The following is a 20,147-nucleotide window of genomic DNA, read 5'->3' as shown; positions in this document are numbered from 1 at the left end:
TATTGATCATTGAATTGACACAGAGGAACAGTCAATCAGCACACCAGGACAAATATTAAAATAACCATCTGCTGTTGAGAATAAAACGCTCTGGAGCAGGAGGCCCACTACAGGATTTAAAAATCCAAATATGATCTTTCCCCCTGTGTAACGGCAACCCGCTTCAAACCCAATCCGACCGACACCAGCATCACATAACTCAGAGCCCTGGAGCTCCGGCCGAGGTCTCCCTCCTCTCAGCCATCTCTAGTAGACGGTTGAGATCCAGCTTCTCCTCTGAACGTCTAAAAAGAGGAGCGGACCCGGTAATGCTCCGGTCTCCTCTCTCCAACCATCGCCCCTGTTCGAGAAAGACTCAGTGCTTCTGCCGGGCTGATTGGCCGGCTCAGTGCAAGGACCAGATAGGATCTTTCTATTTGCCCACGGCAGGGCTGCCTCTTTATCAGCGTTACCTCTGGAGGGGGTTTATCTGGCCTGCTGATAACAATGTTTTCCCTTGCCTTGCTCCCCTCCCCGACGGTTTGTTACACTAGTAAATGGGAGTCAAGGCAGCAGCAGCAGCAGCAGCAGTCCGACGCTACTCCTTGTAAACAAGGTTGGCTCGGTTTGCTTTTTAACGCCTCAGTGGCGTGTGAGCAAGGAGAGAGTTAAAACATTTTTTTTTTTTTTAAAAGTGCGAAAACAATACCTTTCACACAATCTACCCTTCCTCACCCACCAACGCAAATGAGTAAGAATTAAGTGTTTATTAACATACTTATAATGCATTCCGCATTATTCTTACACGCCTTGTGCAGTGTGGTCTCAGCCCTGTTTTTCACTGTGCTGCTGCCAGTACATCTGTCGCTGGAGTGAGGCCAGCTTGACAAATCTGTGCAGAACAAAATGCACCGGAGCTCATGGAAGCAGCACTAAATAGCGTCTGTGTCAGATGAAACCTTGGCCGGTGCAGGAGGTAGTACTTAGCAAAGTGCACCCGAGTATAAGTTGTAGATCACTTTCTGAGCTTGGCTGGGGCGAAACCTTCAACATGCTTTTTCATTCATGCCGTGGTGGGAAAAGCCCCGCGTTCTCTGCATGGCCGAAACATCTGTAAGCTGTTGGAGAGACACAGCCCAGAGGAAAACATTTACCTAACAGAATACTAATTCTTTCAGGCCCTAGTGTCAACACTCCGTAAATAAGCTTGCACATATGGTATTGTTTTCTTAAGGTGGGTCTGGGAGAACCATTCTGGCAGTTATAATCTGCCACATCAACCCTTGAGGTTTCCTGAATGTTCCTCTGGTTCTCACTTCGCCGGTTTTTGGCCGGTTCTTTACTTCAACTCGTCTGTCCACACTCTGTCTGTCTTCTCTCTCCGCTAACACCTGCCTGTTTCTATTGTCTGTCCTTTTCTCTGCAATTTCTCCGTACATTCATCTTGGTTAGACGTGTACGAGTATTGACTCAGGTTTTAAAGCGCATCGTAAACCTGTGACGAAATATTAACGTACGGCAAACAGCACCTGTGTAAATCAATGAAACTCTTCTGTTTAGGTATTCAGATTTAGTGCTCGATGTACTGACACTATAAATTTGTGTGTCCCCATATTTGGCTTGGGAAGAAAAAAAAAAAAAACCTTCACGCTTCAAAACCGGTGCAACATTTTTCAAACAAGTGGGGTGCCGGAGAAGTCTTCACAGACTATAAGAATGGCATCCAGCTAATGGCCTACCATCTCCAGCTCCCTTGTAGCACAGTTAAAACTCCGCTTTTATGTCCCTGCAATGAGTATGAGCATTCCTCTTTGGGATGACTGTCCCAGATTTAAAGGCTTGTCAGACACCACTAGCCCTTTATTTTTCCATAAACTCGTGTTTTTGTTTTTTTTAATCTTCTGCATTTTGCACAAGGGAATTCTTGCTGCAGGAATCGTGTTGCAATGGATTATACGAAAAATGTCCACAACTGGGAGTTGAAATAGAAGCCTCCTTCATCTTTGCCTTGCAGCATCTTTTGTTGTGATGCTTGTGTTGCAACGCTGGAGCGCAGAAATATTCAAATACACAAGAATTATGGGATTGCAAGTTTAATTTCAGGTATTGTAGTGCAAGTTTTCTTTTTAATAAAAGCCTAGGCATGCAGATGACGGTGCGAGCAGTGAACAACCTCTCAGTGAATGTCTTTATAATTGGCATTAGTCAAACATCTGCAAGCTGCTGCAGCTCATCAGAGCTCCTCAGTAGCCAAACAGGTCAGTGTTTGTCTAAGAGAGAAAATGGAGATATTCAGTGCTGACAAGTAATTCTGTGATTGTGTCAGCCGCTAAGATACATAATTCAGTGCTTTTAAACTGGACCTGTCTGGTGAAGTGAGCGGTGCTCGTGTTGTTTCTTTAGTACATCTGTCTCCTCGTCACTTCTGGAGTCTGACATCTCTCTCAGCACCGTGGCACAACGGAGGAAAGAGCACTTCCATGGCGCAGGTAAGCCCGCCAAGAGATGGAAGGCCCCCCTCATGAATAAATGATTGTGACACGCAGCAATAATTTGCATCCGTGTAAAAGTGACGCATCAGCGCTTTTGTCTGCCAAGAAGTCTAGAGGTGTGTTTTTATTTTATTATTTAATGGAAAATGGCTTTCATTAACAGTGGCAAACCAAAAGGTGTTGACAGCGATGCACCGACTTGTCAAGCCGATCACAGCCGGTTTTTCAAGCCGATCACAGCCTCTGCCTTCTTTTCTCTAATTAGGCATATGCTGGAGGCATCATAACAAACGGCTGAAACAGGTTTGTCCTTGCCTAATCCGAGGAACTAATTTTTAAGGTTATTATGCAAATCGATACTGTTTACAAACATGAAAGCCGGCGTCCTATTTTTGATCTGCCACATCGGTTTTCGATAGCTTAAAGCCCCGCTCGGCAGGCGTCATGTCAATAACAACCAGCGATCGATCGGTGGCAGTCTGAGGGGGATTGGGACAGCGGGGCCTTGAGGTGTGGAGGGGGATTTTCATCAGCTGAAGACTGAGGCGCAGCCACGCTCACAGCACCCCCCCCCCAACATCCTCCCTGCATGGACACTCAGATGACAATGTGGTTGTTGTGATGCTGAAACAGGAAAGAGGGTTTATAGCTTTGAGGCACTTCTCATTTCAGTGTGATGACTAAGATCTACACAGTCAAATCTGATTTCTTACGATCACACGACTGTGACTGCGTAATCAATAGCATCCCGAAAAGCCTCCATATTGCCCACATGTACAATAAGAGGATCCAGTTCTCTGGAGGTTTGAGACCACCACAGTGACGGAATGAGGAAGTTTAAAACTAATTTTCTATATATCTGAATACAAAATAAATCAAATGTTTACAGAGGGGGTCACAGTATTTGTTTAAAATGTTATAGATTAGGATTACCAAGTGCACGTGTGTCTTGTTTGCTCTGGTTTCTTCCTAAATTAAGAAAGTGACTATATGATCCCGACATCAAGTCTTTGCAAGGGTCAAAAAATATATATATATATAAAAAAAGAAAAATCTCTTTTGTTTGTCCCATAAACTACTGATAGTGTTGGACACATAAATAAAAAAGATTTGTTCTCATCATAGTGATTTTCAAATCCTTAATAGAAATTTGGAGACGCAGAACATGAGTACATATACAGCAGATATTAACTGAAAGGAATTAAGTGAAGGTACATTTTTTTTAATGCTTCTATGTTATTTTTGATGCATTAACGGATTGCAAAGTATTTCAGTGTTAATGCATCCAAGCTTTTGAATGTTTTAAAATGTAAGCAGCCCATAAAGCCCATAAAACTCATAAAGAAAAATAGAATGAGAAATAATAGGCTATATTACACTGTGGGAATATTCAATATATCTGCATTATATACAATAATCAAACGTGAATGCTGTTGTCTGGCATTATTTTGAGTCCATTCAAAATTTATGACGGAACGTGAGGAGCAGACGGCTATTTATATACGTTTTATATGGAGCACTCAGTACTTAAACAGTCAGAGGAAGGATAAACGGAGACAGAGAAAAGCTTTAAATATTGCAAAATAGGATACAGCCCTTTTGAAATTATTGCTCATATGGTAATTGTTGGGCCAGCAGATGACCTGGCAGTTTGCCATTACTATTTACGCCATTCCAAAACATCCGTCTTGGCATTTTTTTTATTTATTTTTTTTAAATACATTATTTCAGCATTTTACTGTGCTGTTTTAGTGCCGGCCTGCGATGAGGACTCGAGCTCCACTGAATGTTCACAAAAACATCTGTAGGACGTGGATCTACAACTCATTTGTTCTTGAATTCTTGAACTTTCTTTGAATGTATTGTCAATTGTCTGTTGTTAGAGGCAAACATGTCTCACAACCGTGCCGGTGCTGTGAAAAATTTCCACGAGAGCAGAATTCTTTTGATCTCCGATGCACCACGACGTGCACCTGTCAGTCACATGAATGGATCAACGACACACATCCCTGATCAACACACGCAGCAAGCTGTTCTGGCCAAAGCGCAGCCTCCTCTTCTCTGGATCATGCGTTGCAGCCTTTAGCCTTCAAAACTTCAAAGCTCCCAAGGCTAAACAGAACTGTGTTGTGTACACTTCCTGGCTCTAACATGTTGGCCCTCCTTTCCTTCCATCGGGCCTCCAGTTACTGAACATTATGCACCAAGTACGTCCAGATAACATTTTCATTTAGGCTGCATGGCTGTAATATTCTAAATGAAAAGCAAATGCTGTAAAAAAATCCTTTAAAGATTATAGATTGCAAGATTTGTTTTGTTATGATTTGACATTTTTAAACACGAACAACAATTATATTTAATCCTTGACTGAAGCTTGCGATGTAAAATTGACATGGATCATACAGTCGGCATTTTATGACAAAGCATGAACTAATGCTGCAGTAACATTGTTCATTTTTCTTGTTTGCTTTGAGATAGAATTTTTAATCTCCAACTCAGGGACAGTTTTCCGATTTTTCCCCCCGTCTGCATGACTACCCCCTTCAGTCACAGACAGTTTTGTGATTTCACTGTAAAATCAATCAGTTGAAACTGTGTTTGTTTCTGATAGGAAATGCAGATTGTAAGTTTTCAAACTGAAACAAGAGCACAGTTTCACTCCTTTTTTTCTGCTTCACCCTTTCTCTCAACAACTACCCGGTCAAGTTCAAATCTTTGGTTTTCTCCAGTGATTTCATTCCAGCCATTCATTTATCAAGTAATTTATTCATACATTTATTTGAAGCATCACTCAATAGCATCTGACCCTGGTGCCCCATCATCCAACTCTCCCTTCCCGAGACGGAGCACAAGCGGTCCCTCAAGAGCCAGGCAACGCGGGTCAGAGGCAGAGTTTACATGGGGAGGGGGCGGGGGGCAATTTTCACAATGCGGCAGTGTTAAGCGGGTAATCACAATATGATAGTGCTCTAGCTGCCGGGGTCATGTAAGCTTATGAATGTTAAAGAGGAGTGTTTTAAAGGCCCTCAAAATTACCCCAGATATCAAACAGTGACCTTTTGTAGAGACTACAACTCGCTATGATGATTAGAATTACAATGTGTGCTGCTTTTGCCAAATTCCACTTCAGGAAATGCAAAACCCTTTCAAACTATTCTTGACTCATGTGCAGATGAAAAATACAGTATATATAGTATAAGAACACGTAGAGGGTGGCTTCGTATAAAGTGTAAAACAATAGATAGAAAGTTTCAAATCCCAAATTGAATCCCGAACTAAATTAGGTCTCTTACTTGAGGAAATATTTTGAAATATATGCCCTATAAAACATCTTGAGAACTAGATATTCACTGTCAACACGGGTGTTTACCAGAAGTCACTAAATCATCACTCATTTGACATGGAGAGTCGGTACTGTGGAGAGGTTACCAATTAAGCTCCACGTGTCTTTTAAGTGTGCGCCAAAGATCAAAATGTTATGCTTCTACGTTGCACTTTAAATTAAAATACAAAAAGATTTATAGATCTATTTATATTGTTCAGCATCAGCTAGCTGGTTTTTTTTTTTTTTCTTCCCCTTCACAGTAATCCAACCTTCAAATGCTGTGAAACTGGGGCTTGGAAGTTAGAATACACAAGACTTTGTCACCAATGGAAACTTTCAGTTAACTCGACGACTCACACATCCAAGGAGTTCAGCTCTTATCAGAGAGCAGGATAATTGTTGAAACAGGTGTAACTGTCGAAGTGTCAGCGTGCCTCTCTGTGTGTTCTGGTCCCCGAACCAACCTCCGCCTGACTCCAGCTCATAAGTCTTTCAGACAACCTTGGTGTGATTTCTTGACAAAAGCGCACTCGCTCTCAAGGTGCACTCGAGAGCGACGCAAAAAGGGACAAAGACAGAGCCTGAGAGAAGATAGGAGAAGAAATGGATTTCTTCTCTAATTATGCAAGAAAAAGAGACTTTGTGAAGATAAAGTTGGGTGACACAAGGGCATACTGAGGGACACGCTCACTTTAGGAAGATTTTTCAAAGTGGGAGGCACAAATGGATGTTTGTGCTATAAGCTATTGCTGCTAATTGGTACAAACTTAATGAATGCAGGGTGCTGTGTGGAGACAGATGCTTTGTGCAATGTGGCAGATTTCAGTGGCTGCGCGTCTCTCTCCATCGCTGGAACATCAAGAAGAGGAGAACATTTGGCAGGTCACGAAATTATGCGAGGAAAAGGGGATGCCCAAGAAGAAAAAAAAAATGTAAACAGTTGTTTGTTTATTTTTTCGTTAATTTATGGGTGACTGTGTGTGTGTGTGTGTGTGTGTGTGTGTGTGTGTGTGTGTGTGTGTGTGTGTGTGTGTGCGTGTGAGAGAGAGAGAGAGAGTGAGCAGTTCTCAAGCGCTTGTCTATTTGTTTGAGCCATCGCTTTTGTTTTGGCTTTCTTGCCTCGCCAGCTCTGTGGCTCTCAATTAGCGTGCAAGCCTCAGGGACCTAATTAACCAGTTCAATTAATAAATAATTTTCTTAAAAATCCCATACAAGCCATGCTGACATTTGTCAGCCACTCAGGAGCTCCGTGTTTGTGTGTGTGTGTGTGTGTGTGTGTGTGTGTGTGTGTGTGTGTGTGTGTGTGTGTGTGTGTGTGTGTGTGTGTGTGTGTGTGTGTGTGTGTAAGAGCGAGAGAGAGAGAGAGAGAGAGAGAGAGAGAGAGAGAGAGATAAGGAGAGAATGATGAGCTCGTTTGCAAACTCTGCTTATCCCCCAGGTGGCTGATGCTGGGGACATAGCTGTGTGTGTGTGTGTGTGTGTGTGTGTGTGTGTGTGTGTGTGTGTGTGTGTGTGTGTGTGTGTGTGTGTGTGTGTGTGTGTGTGTGTGTGTGTGTGTGTGTGTGTGTGTGTGTGAGAAGAGGGGCTTACTCGCAACGCTGGACCCCACAGCAGAGGAGGGCCCCCATGACCTTTTATCGAGTGTCCAATCAATAATGTGCGAGCGTCCATCTCTTTGAGTTGCAGCCTGAGCCTGGGCTTCTGAAGGCCTGTGGCCAGCAGCAAAGCAGGATGGGAACAGGCTACACAGTGGGGCAAAAGAGTCCTTGGGGGGCCAGGAGTGGAACAGAACCAACCGCCTCATGTCATTTACTCATAATGATGTCTTCCTTTAGTTGAGGAGGGAGGGGGGCAAAAGGATGGGAGGGGGTGGGGGGGGGGGGGGGGGGGGGCAGTGTCCCCCTCCTCTAAAAGACACCGCAGATTCAGCCTCTCTCTCCCTTTGTCTGAACGGTGAGAGCATCCTCTCTTTGGTCTGTCACCGCGCTTTGTGATTAAGCAGCAGAAGCAGACCGGGACTTTACAGTCCCATTTAGCGTTTTCTTATCGCAGCGATCTATCTGGTCACATGTTGGGATGGAGTATTATTTTAGTATTTCATTATTTCGTGAACTGTAACGTATATATATTCCCCTGTGGGCACGATGGGACAGATGTGCTTGTTTAATTTGTAGTATTATCTCAAAACATCGACTTTACAGGATCTGGTTGTCACCGCCAAAGAGCCGGCGCTGATGGATCTGACTGTGTACTAGTGTTCATTAAACACACTCCAAACAGCCTTCAAACCGACTCTATTAGCGGCTGCCTCCAGAACAAGAGGCGCCTGAATGCAATTTTTGACCATGAAATGCTCTTTAAGCAGATGAGCGAGACTTGAAAGATGAGCGTGACTTGAAGTTTCCTTCTTTTTTTTTTTTTTTTCTTGAAAAATGCCAGTGAGGAGTCAATCACTGGATATCAAAGCAGCGGGGACACACAAGAAACTCCAGTGATAATACGTAGGCTTCCCACACCCACTGCAGCCTGTTAAGATGGCCATCACAAGTATCAACGCCGACACAAAGAGCAGACACGGGCCTTTCAGCGAGCAGCTCGCTGTCGCTCTGTATTAGCTGCAGGCACACGACGACAGTTTGTATTGAATCGAGAGCCTGTTTGCCATGTAGCCGCGCAGAAAGAGACCGGAGACTCAGCGAAGACACTTGGCTGACCCGCACTGCCTACAGCAGGCAGCATATGGCTCCCTGGTCTGGCACCGTCTTGTTCATTGTATATGTATGCAATTTATTTCTACACTGTTCTACTGAGAATACCCACACAAAACGAAGCTGCTTGACGAGGTACAAATATATTCTGGCAGCCAGATAGGATTTAAAAAAAAAAAGAGTTAAATATATCAGCAGACAAATAACTATTAAAGTCTGCATGTTCATATTAAGCATCATCTGTGGTAGTCATTCCTCATCACAACTGGGCGAGAGAGATTTCAGCCTATCGATCGGTAAAAGTAAGTGTGTGAAAGAGAGTATGAGTCAAAAGGGGATCTGAAGGTGGGCTGACAGATGCAAGACAAATGGAGGACCTAAAGATGGAGAGATCACTTTTGTTCTCTGTCAGGTTTGACCGAGGCCTTCTCTGCTCAGAGGTGACTGTTGCACTCTCTGGTGCCCTCCAACACCCCCCTGAGATCACTCCACTCAACTCCACTGCCTCCACTTTGATGCGCAGAAGGGGGGGTTATTGTGTAAATATTTTGCTTGAGCATTTGAGCATCTTAATCTTCCATAAGGTGATCTTTGCAGTGGAGCAACATGGGGTGCTGATGTTCAGAGGAGCTCCCAGTTGTAGAAAGAAAGAGGGAGCGAAAGAGACAGGGTAGGGAGGGAGAGGAAAAAGAAGAAGGTCTGTGTACTTGCTAGAGTGCTGGGAGCTAGAGTTCACTACGGGGGCGTAAGTGTGTCAAGAAGAGCGCTTTTCCCCCATCCGCAAGCCCCGGGCCCTCTCCACAACATTAAAAAGCATAAACAGTCAATACTGAATGTAACTCAGAGAAAGAGCAAGAGAGGGAGCGTGGAAAAAAAAAGAAACAAGTACGAGAACGCAAGGGTGTTTCAAGCGTTACACAACATAGTGAGATCAGAGAAATGGAGGCTGGGCTGTAGTGTATAGTTGCAAAGCTTTCTGATGGAGGAAGGGAGCCTCTCCAAGTGAATCATTCATTGCGGGCGGCAGGGGTGTAAATATGAAGGGGAGGGCTGAAGGAGAGCGGGATCAAGGAAATGCACACCTGGTGCAAGACAGGGGTCAGATTGGCCCCGCACAAAAGAAAAGGAAAGGGAAAAGGGAATGAGTTGTTTGGCATACCTCCGTTTAGACAGCAGCAGTGCTTCTATTCCGGCGCTTGTGCAAGGCACGACAGAATGGAGTAGGTAGAAGGTGCATATGGTGGTAGGCTGTCTGTGCCGCTACACAAGCCCAAAACACATGCCTTCCCTGCCGATGAGCGGGAGGCTCGTCTTTTTTATTTATTTCTTTTTATTAAAAAAAAAAAAAAAGAAAAAAGACTTTCAAACATTCACCATTTTAGACTTCCAGTTTTGAGATGTGAAGGCTTGTTTATCTGTGGCACATTGTTCCTGCTCATAATCGCTCAAGAGTCTCAATCAGTCACTCCCTCCTCGTCGTCTCTCACAAGTTTTTCAAAAGATATCTCCCAAACACTCGACACCTGGCTGCCTGACTTCAGAGCCCAAATCAGCGGAGAAGTCTGTGTGTCTTGTTTTTTTTTTTAATCATCCATTCAGTCACTCCTCACATGTTCAAGCCTATGCATTCGAGGGACGTGTGTGTGTGTGTGTGGGGGGGGGGGGGTCTTCCTCTCTCTATAGACTGATCATGAGCAGCTGTGGGCAGGCTGCTGAAGCATGTTACCGGGGACATGTGTGTGTGCGTTACTACATCACATTTCCCTGAGTTTATTTGGAGTCGAGTTAAAGTCTTAAAAAGAAATTCAAACTTTGCAGAGTGACTCTCGGGTGAAAGTAATTCACTATAAATGTGTCTGGTTAAACCTTTTACCCTTGAAATTATAACAATAGGTGCATGTAAAGCTCTAAACAAACACATCGCTCGTCCCTTATTTTCAATGTTTTTTTTTGAGTTTGTTCAGGACTGTTTTTCTGGAGTAAACTACCTTATGGCAAACCAAGGACATTCAGACCACATACTGTTTTTCTCCTTGAGAAAATGTTCTCCTGGTTTATGGCCAAACAAAAGTTACTCCAGTGCAAAGTAGTGTTTGAGCCACTTCCCTGCCAGAGCAAGACTCCATATTTTAAACATTTGGAGGAGGGAACAATATCTATGAAAAGTGTGAAATTTGATTTCTACCCAGTGGAATAGGCCGTTTCCTTCTGTTGTCAAACAGAATGACTAAACATGCTCATTCACATGCTCCCATGATAGGACGTTATTAATTTATCACTTCTGAGTTATCTGTACTCTTACACGCACGTGCGCGCACACACACACACACACACACACACACACACACACACACACACACACACACACACACACACACACACACACACACACACACACACCTGCACACACATTTGCCTCTCGATGATTGACAATGTGATAAATTTTATTTGAATATGGCTGACATGAATTATGTAACCATAGAGACTAGTGGCTTTGTTGCTTCCCTCCAGCTCTTCGCTTTTCCTCCAAGATAACATACAGTTGATAATTTACAGTAGAACACATTCTGAAACTATAAAGAAAGCCACAGCGACAATGCCCCCACAGAGAACAAAACAGAGTGCTTCAGTGCAACCAGCTGAGCTGATTCTGAGAACTGCAGAGAGGAGGAGAGCAGAGGGTTCACGTCGTGGCGATGCTGCAATAAGGTTAGGTGGTTGACACTTTTGACACTGGAAAGTGATTTTTCTTGAGTTCAGCTCTGATGGAAGCGATGAGGTCTCAACAGAGAGGATAAGGCCAAAAAAAGAGAGAGAGAGAGAGAGAGCGAGAGAGAGAAAAATAAACACAAATGAAAGAGAAAAAAATGAGCAGTGCAGTGGTATCTGATGTTGATAGCTGTGGCGAAAGAGCCGCCTTTGAGAGGCTTGTGGAAAGTGACAATACTGTGTGTTTCTTCCTTGTTGTTGCTCTTCCAGACGGCTAACATAAAAAATGGGAGAGAAAAAAAAAAGAAAGAAAAAGAAAAAAGTTCTCTGATTGGTCTGAAAGGACTGTCAAATGTCAAGCAGTTATCAAACAGCAGACATGTTTTCTTTTAAAAAGATACCGGCAGAAGGAAAAAAAAAGCCTAACCTTTCAGCAAAGTGAGTGGAAGTCACTCATCCCATCATGTGCGGTACTCCACAAACGCGAAAGCCTTGCTCTTCACCAGGCTTACACTTCCTCCTTTGATTCAAATCTATAGTTGTTGACACAAGCTGCGGATGTGTACACTAAACACAGTTGCAAAAAAAAAACCAACAACATGTAATTCTGGGGATTTGTGGCCTTGAACAAAACTGGACAAAGAAAACGAGTTTTCTTGTGCAGGAATAGAAAATAACCTGATCATTACGTTTGTCATGACAAGTGAAAAGTAAAACTTTTGTAGATTCTAAAAGAAGTGAATTCATCTTGTGTTTACATTGTAGATTGGCCTGTAAAGCCTGCGCCGTACGGTCGACACCACAGACTGCCGCAGACAGCTTGCTCAACACTGGATGTACAGCTGTACCGCGGTGTTCTAGTTCCTGCTCCCGATGTTGTTCAACTCCCTTCACGCCGAGCCACGCTGGTGCGAGGAGAGATCTGACGTTGACGTCCTTGATTTTCAAAGTGGTGAGACTTGTTAATGCCCTCGTTTTTATGTACACCACTGAATCAATCATTACTGCTGTATTGCAGCGTTCAAACAAACTTCTGCAGAACTTTCACATGAACCCACATTTCTATTCTCATTATTTTTGATTTTATTCGGAGGAAGTCTCTTTGTGCTTTGTGCTCGCTGCACAGGGAGGTCAGAGATCAGGCTGGAGCTGGCAGGGATTCAGTGTCTTGTGCAAAGACACTTTAGCAGACTCGGTGCTCGCTGCTTTGGGCCTCGAGCCCAGCTATACTGCCCTGCAACCCCAACACTGAAGACTGTGTTTCACTGCATATTTTTATCTTCTACTTTTGTTCTCGGATTGTATAAAAAGGGAAAGAAAAGTCATCAGCGACTTATCCTCGGATAGAAAATTACAGTACATTTAAGTTGACCAGTAATTAAGAGAATACAACAGTGACGTACCGGGATATACATCTGAATGATATAATGACGTAGGAGATGCATTAGATGTGCCAAGTGAAACATTTACCAACTAAACCACAATGCAGGATGTTGCTGTGTGTTTTCATATCTTCAGAGACAAACGTGTTGCTCACAATGGAAGCAAAGCTGAAAAAGAGGATGGCGGTTTGTGCTGTCACACTCTTCTCCATCTATGAGCTGCTGAATTGCACCAGGGAGGTGATAGTGATAGTGGTGGTGGAGGTGGAGGGGTGGGAAGTCAGTTTTGCCTGCCTGATCTGTCTGAGCCTGGCATTGTTGAGTTTTGAGTTTGGGTACATTATCCCCATTGTCAAGCATGAAATTAATTTCCTCCACCACTTTCTGAACGGCTGAAAACCGGCACAGAAAGTGCCATTTCTGTCTTCTTCAACCAGATCGAAGTGGTCACAGCCGCTGACAAACATCACATCTTCACTTTCAAACAAAGGTAAGTCCAGGACAAACTCTGCACTTTGGAATTTCTCCGCATTGAAGGGAAGTGATAATGAACATTAACGTGTACAGCTGGCTCTTTATACGACTCTTGCTGTGCCGCCTTTGGTGTCCTGTTGAGAGGGTGTCTAAGCAGTGCACCATCAATGGCAGGGAACAAAGCCGGAGAAAATATCAAGTCTTTTTCCACAACTGCCTTCCTGCCTTGCACTGCCTTAAGATTAATCTAATTTGGTCTTTATTGAGAAATGGGTAAGAGCAGTTTTGTTTTATTTATGTGTGTTTTTTCCTCCTCTGCTCCTTTCCTTTGTTGCTTCTCCTCGGCTGCCTCTGACAAAAGACAGCCAGCCTGCCAAGCCCGGTGTTGCTCTGGGACGGACCTGTCAATCACTCCTGACGGCACCCTGACAACATGTACGTTAAAATTTCAAACGGGACTCAAAGGCAGCGCGTGACAGCCGAGCCTTTGAAAGTGGCTGTAGCGCTCGGCGACAGCCAGAGGAGTACGGATGGAAAACAAACTAGAAAACAACAGTGCGGAGGGAGAAGAGAAAGAGAGTCAGAGGCGGAGAGGGAAGGAGGAAAAAAAAAAAAAAAAAAAAAGTTAAAAGCAAAACAGTGAAGAATGTGGGTCTTGATGATGGGAACTGGTATTAGTTTCTCCCTTAGTGTATCATTGTTTTTTAATTTGGTTGAGACTCCCCTGAGTGGAGCTTTCGGTCTTCCAGGGACTCTGCAGAGGGCCTGTCTTCTCTGCAGTCCAGGGACACCATAGCCTCTCTCCTGCTCCTCTGAGGCCTCATGCAGATCAAGTCAAGCCTCTTATGCATCCTTCCACACAAAACAACTGTGCACGAATCTTAATAACATTCTTGATTCCATCTCGCATACCTGCACTCCCTGGTTGTGCAATTAATTCCCAGTAGAAATGGAAACCCGAGCTTTCCACTGAGGCAAGTCTTTTTCTGTAGAATTCATAAATCTGAGATATGTAGCTTCCAATACCAAGCAAATGAAAAAAAAGACAACTCAATTTAGATTCTTACTCTGTTGTCTTGTATGCACTAGGACAAAATCCCTTTCAAAACAGTGCATCCGTGAGCCTTTGCCTGCAAGCAAACTGACGCCATATGGAGAACAACGCGGCGCGTACAAGCTTGAGGATGTTCTTTCAAATGATCACTCGGCACAACACACAGACACACACCACCACCACCTCTTCAACGTGGCTAAATGAACAGTGTAAATGGGGTTCAACACAAAGGCCTTGGCTGTGCCAGACCCTATGGGAGAACTGCCATCTCTGCAGTCCTGCAGTTTGTGCACTGATCCTTCAGTCAGCATCCACATCTGCAGTTCAAAAACTCCCACTGGCTTGAAACTGCTACAAAGCTAACTGCTCATTGTCTGTCTGAGACTTTGTTTGACCATGCTGTGTGGCTCTGTGTGTGTGTGTGTGTGTGTGTGTGTGTGTGTGTGTGTGTGTGTGTGTGTGTGTGTGTGTGTGTGTGTGTGTGTGTGTGTGTGTGTGTGTGTGTGTGTGTGTGTGGCAAGTCGAAGTTTGTTTGAAACTAGCTTTCAAAAAACAACTCTGACACCTCCATGTGTGTGTGTGTGTGAGTGTGTGTGTGTGTGTGTGTGTGTGTGTGTGTGTGTGCGTGTGCGTGTGCGTTGTTTCAACAAACAAGTGGACAAGCAGCATGCGTGCTGGGACACAGGTCATGTCAGCCTGTTAGACATTTATGTTTTTTAACTTCTCCCTCGGTGAAGCCGTGTCAGACCACTGATAGGCATCGGTACAGACAGGAGTCGTGGCACTGACATACACGGAGTGGAACCACGTGAATCTGTGCCATTGTCAAAGTCACGTCTGTATACATGCTTCCAAGCTTACTTACGGATGAATATATGCAAACAAACCAACACACACTGAGACAACGTGCTCAGCGATGTGGCTGTTGTATAAACAACTTCAAATCTGTCAACCGGCACACAGGCAATGTTTTGGCTTCTAGTGCCCTCTAGTGCTGGAGACTCACAGGCAATTCAGCTGGAAGGTCTGCTTTAACTGGGCAAATGGGGAAAAAAGTCACACAGGGTGCTTCAGAAAGGTCCAAACATAAGAGGGGAACATTTTTGTAATTTTTACAGAAGTTGTGTGCCTTTGTATTTCAACATGAACACGTCCAATATTAACAGTTCTTTTAAAATCGTTTGCCTACTATTATCAAGGATCATTTCGAGAAAATAATGTTTAGGACAATAAATATAAGCCATTGTATTACGTAATACAACACACATGTGTAAATGTAACTCTAAAACTCTGTTAAGGCAGATTAGAAAAAAAGAAATAAGAAAATTATGCCACTAAATCTTTTCACTGTCATCTTACATAGTTCAGATTTAGATTTAATTATGAAAACTGTTTCTGAAAGACTGGCTGACTAGATGCAGACTTAACTTATATCTTCTTCTTTATTTAGGAATTAAAAACAGACGGAATATTAAGAATTAAAACGGGCTCGCAAAAGAAAATCTCACCATCTTGTCTGATCAGTTCACTTTATATTAAGATCTTACAAACTTAAACCAACACACACATTTATTTTATAGTCGAGCCTTAAGGATTTTCTGTCGTCTAAGTAACTGCAACATTTTCTGATTGTGATTCTAACAACATTTCATAAGCAGATTAAAACATGGAGGTGGTTCAGACTTCAATTAAGTTGCTGAATACAAAATCATTACAGAATTATAAGAATTGCTTCTCGTCAAGATGTAAGCGGTGCCATAAAAAAAAAAAAAACACCACACGCACACACAACAAATACAGTCTAAAAGTGGGTAATAACTACAATAGTGTGTTTTAAGTGAGTCTTATGGGAGAGTGATCTAAGACATATGTTATTTTAAATGGTGCGTTCTTAAGTAAATGAACAAGAAAGAAAAAGAACATCCTGTTCTACTCTCTGTTGGATGTTATTAATTTGCTGCACAAAAAAAGCCTCTGAAAAATTAGGTGACGCTTAAAAATATCACAATTTTTTGGGGGTGAAATGCTTTGATTTCTTGAAATAATGAAAAGTCCGTAAACCTTCCTACTTATTTTCTTGGTGCCACTGTTTGGCATGCAAGTGTATGAGATGTTGGGTCATTAATGTAAAATAATATAAATATATAGGTTTCCAAATCAGAGAAAAAAGATGTAGAGCCACATTTTTCGGTCAGCTCAGATCTCTGCCTTGGAGCTACTGATTCTCCACGTTAACGTGGTCTTATCTGCCACTTAATTTGCTATAATAATGAAGGGTTTTTGTAAATCATATGCGTGTATTTTTTTTCTGTATGCATGATGGAGCCAGCAGAGGTGGGATTTGAGAGGCACCTCAAAGCTATGATTATCCTGAGTGTCTCTGCCCAATAATGTTACCTGCTGGGACAGCAGCACTGCTCCTCTAAATAAATTGCAAGTGGCCTTGGGCAATAAGAGGAACCCTCCTTTGATCTGCCTGACTGCCAACCAGGAAAATGTGCAGGCAGTCAATCAAGCTCTTAAGGCTTTGCAACAATAGAGCCGACCCAGTTTATTATTTATTTTTTCTAAATTGATGTATTTCATTATCACAAGGTGTCTACTTGGTGGGGTGGCGGCGGGGGGTGGGGGGGGTGCACGGACGGGAGCAACATGATCAATAATTGATATGCGGTGTGAAAAAGCTGATTTGCTGCCTCTCCTCTGGTGCACTTGTCACTAGCTGTTGTCAGAACACATTTGCTTTGATGACAAATTTGAAGAAGTGAACAACAGCATCACATCTTATTACAAATTTAGCGAGTTGTGAAAGGCAGGGGCCCCTTCTCACTGAGGCTCTGTTTGTTCAGGGCGCTCTGGAGGAATGAGTACCAGGCTCCGAGGTGAGTTACAGTCTTGTAAGCAGAGAGATGAGAGGGGGTTGAACTTTTTTGTCATGTGTCAGTAAACAGCGTGACTTGTTTGAAAGGCACCTGGATTACAGGGTGAAAAGTTGCTCTTTAAACCTTTAAAGCTTTGGGGTACGGGAGACACGCCACGTCAAAACAGAGTGAGGAGATGAGGAGTGAGAGCAACTAAAAGCCATCGCTCCCTCAGGTGTGTCTGCTGAGAGTCGAAGGAGTTGTCCTGCTTTTTCACTGAGTTTGGGTCATGCTGCATGGTGGAGCATCTCAAATTGATTTAGTCAATCAAAAGCAAGACGCTGGGATGATTCAAACAGCGCGGGTGTGGTGAAGGACAGGTGTTCTGATGTGAAGGAAATCTGTCACACACAAGGATTTGGCGGCTGCAAAACACTTCTGGGCTCCAATTTAATTTCTGAACTCAATGCAAAGTGGAGGAACTGTCATTTAAAACTGCAGTATTCTGAAGATACACAGTTGCCAAGTGTGGCATTGTTGTGGCGCCCTGAAGAGGAGAGGTTTTAGTGGCAGTACTGATAAAGCTTTCTCAAAAATGAAGGTTTAGATGAAAAAGACTTTACCGCAGATGTAAATTTATGCATTTATAATTCTGTCAGAGTTGTACTTTATTGATCACCTGCAAGTCATCGGAATCAAGCTGAGAGAAAATCTTAACGGGGATTTTATTGCTAAGAGCAGTTCTTAATTAGCCTTAAATGTTTGCTTTAATTCCATGTATGGAGTGGAGATTTACCACAAACTTTCAAACTAAATCCTGATGGAGAACAGTTCAACACACAATCTCAGGGAGAGAAAAACAAACATATCAACAATCCCACATAATTGACAGCTGCATCCATTTGCTCAGTCCAAGCCCCCTCCCTTCTGCTTTTCCACTCTGTTCTTCCAACACCATTTCCTCTTTTAATTATCCCCCAGCAAAAAGATGGAGCACATCAGACGCATCGCGGTAAATCCTGGCCCTGGCACTGGCTCACAGTGGCTCCTGCGTCTGGCAATCCCGATAGAGCCTGTGCGCTGGCAGTGACAAGAGAGGGAGGATGCCTGGAGATTTTCTGACAGAAAGAATGGAGAGGATGATCTCTCAGCAAAAGAGAGGTCCTCATTCTACTCCCGGCGTGGGAGGCTGTTTGGCAAGCACTTTCCCATCATACCACATTTTCAGCACCAGATTAGCCAGTTCTCAGGAGCAAAACTCACATAGACCCCTTGTTTACACCTCAGTACCATAGTGTTTCTGTAATGACTGTTCAGTAAAAGAGCACATTGGAGGCACTGCAAGCACGGCTGCACTCCTATCTCTCCCTACAACATTTTTGGGGTGAGGCATATTGCATATAGCAGGGTCAGCGAGACCAGGGTTTGGATTAAGGGAATATGATTTGTTTTATATTGAAAGAAGTCTCCTCTGACCTGAAATGTGTTTTTCTGAGTGAATTGCACATTCACATTCTAATTAGGTATCAGCTACACGAGTGGATTTGTCTTTTGGAAGCTGGTTAGATGAAAAAGGTTGCAAGTTAACTAGTGCCGGGGTTGCTATCTGTCAAAGTTTCTCCTCTCTCTGTGGGGCGCACATCAATCACAGCGGTCCCCGACTGACAGTCATTCTGCGGGCTAATAGTGTCGTCATCTCCCACGCGATTACACGGATTGCACAATGAGATCCTCGGACACAATGGAGCGGCAAATCTAGCCCCCCACTCTGCTCCCTTCTCCTTTCCTTTTCTTCCATCATTCTGAGATGAAGAGTGGAATGCTCCACAGTGGGTAGCTTTCTTCTCCTCCGGGGGGAACTGAGAAGGCAGGCGAGGGCCTCTGTGATGTTAGTTTCCCTTCAGGGTGGGGAGGAGATGTCTTGTAGCACAGCTAAAGATGATCATTTGAGATCCTGTGAAACAAGGTTCCCCCCTGGAAGCCACAGCGACGGAGAGAGAGCCAAGGTCCCAACTAATGAGTTAGGGTTAGCCGATGTTCCTCAGTGATGAAAATGAGAACGAGAGTGACGATAGTGCAAATCCGTTTCTTTTTTCCCCCCCCTATTGTACCTCTGACACATTTCTCGCCATACAAATGTCACAGGTCAGGTTTTGCAGCAACTCTTGAAAAAGTCCAGCTCAAAGGTGCTTAAAGAAAAAATAAACTAAAATAAGCTAATCCAAGTATTGGTGTCGGTCATTCTGCTGGTTATTTGAAAACAAAAGTATCTTACATTTAATATGACCAATGGAAGAAGTGATTAATCCACCAAACATACCAGGAAAGTAAAGAAATATATATATTTTTTCTTTCTGAAAACCTTTCCTCTCAGAGTAAACATTCGCTCCAGAAACTCACAAAACAACATCCCACGTGATAATCAGCCACAATTACACTGCACGGTTTGATAAAAGGATATCAACGGTCTACTTATGTCATGGAAAAAGAGTGGCGCTTCAAACATGAAACCCATTGAAGCCTATGAGGGTTTCAAGTCGATCAGTGATCAAAGGAGCCGGAGCTTATCAACGCCGTTTCTTAACACCGAAACAGCGTCATGTAGTGTTGGATGTACAACTGGGGTAACAGCGTTTTTGCCCAGGAACATAATGCCTATTGTGTTTTCTGAAAACATTAGCCCTTCTACACAGTTGAAGCTGCAAAAAAGCACACAAAGTGGAGAGGGGGCACAGGCTCTTTATCCTGATGAAAGGCTAAAGGATGGGACTGACCTTTCTGGCATCAGCTGGGCTTTGGGAACACAATACATGACGGCAACTCTTTCTGGCCTTTTCCCCTTCAGCTCTGGGCTATGCTTACAAGCCAAACACTCAAGTCCAACATCTATCATTTCATACAAAGACTCAAAACACACAGATGCCCCAAACCCCTCCTTTCATATCACACAAACATACACACAGACACACACAAGCTGTGCAGCTCTGTCTGTACATCTGCAAACAGACCAGTCCCGTCTGGCATCACAGTACAACTGCAGGCTATGGAAGCAAAGAGACAACAGATCAGTGTAGATTATATCAACACAAAAGCTTAACTCAGTCCACGGTATCAGCACCATTTTCCTTTAACATGAACTATACCACTTTGGGAAGGCAACTCT

This window comes from Lipophrys pholis (assembly GCF_963383615.2).
Source record: "Lipophrys pholis genome assembly, chromosome: 1".
Lineage (NCBI taxonomy): Eukaryota > Metazoa > Chordata > Actinopteri > Blenniiformes > Blenniidae > Lipophrys > Lipophrys pholis.
This window is presented reverse-complemented; position numbering follows the sequence as displayed.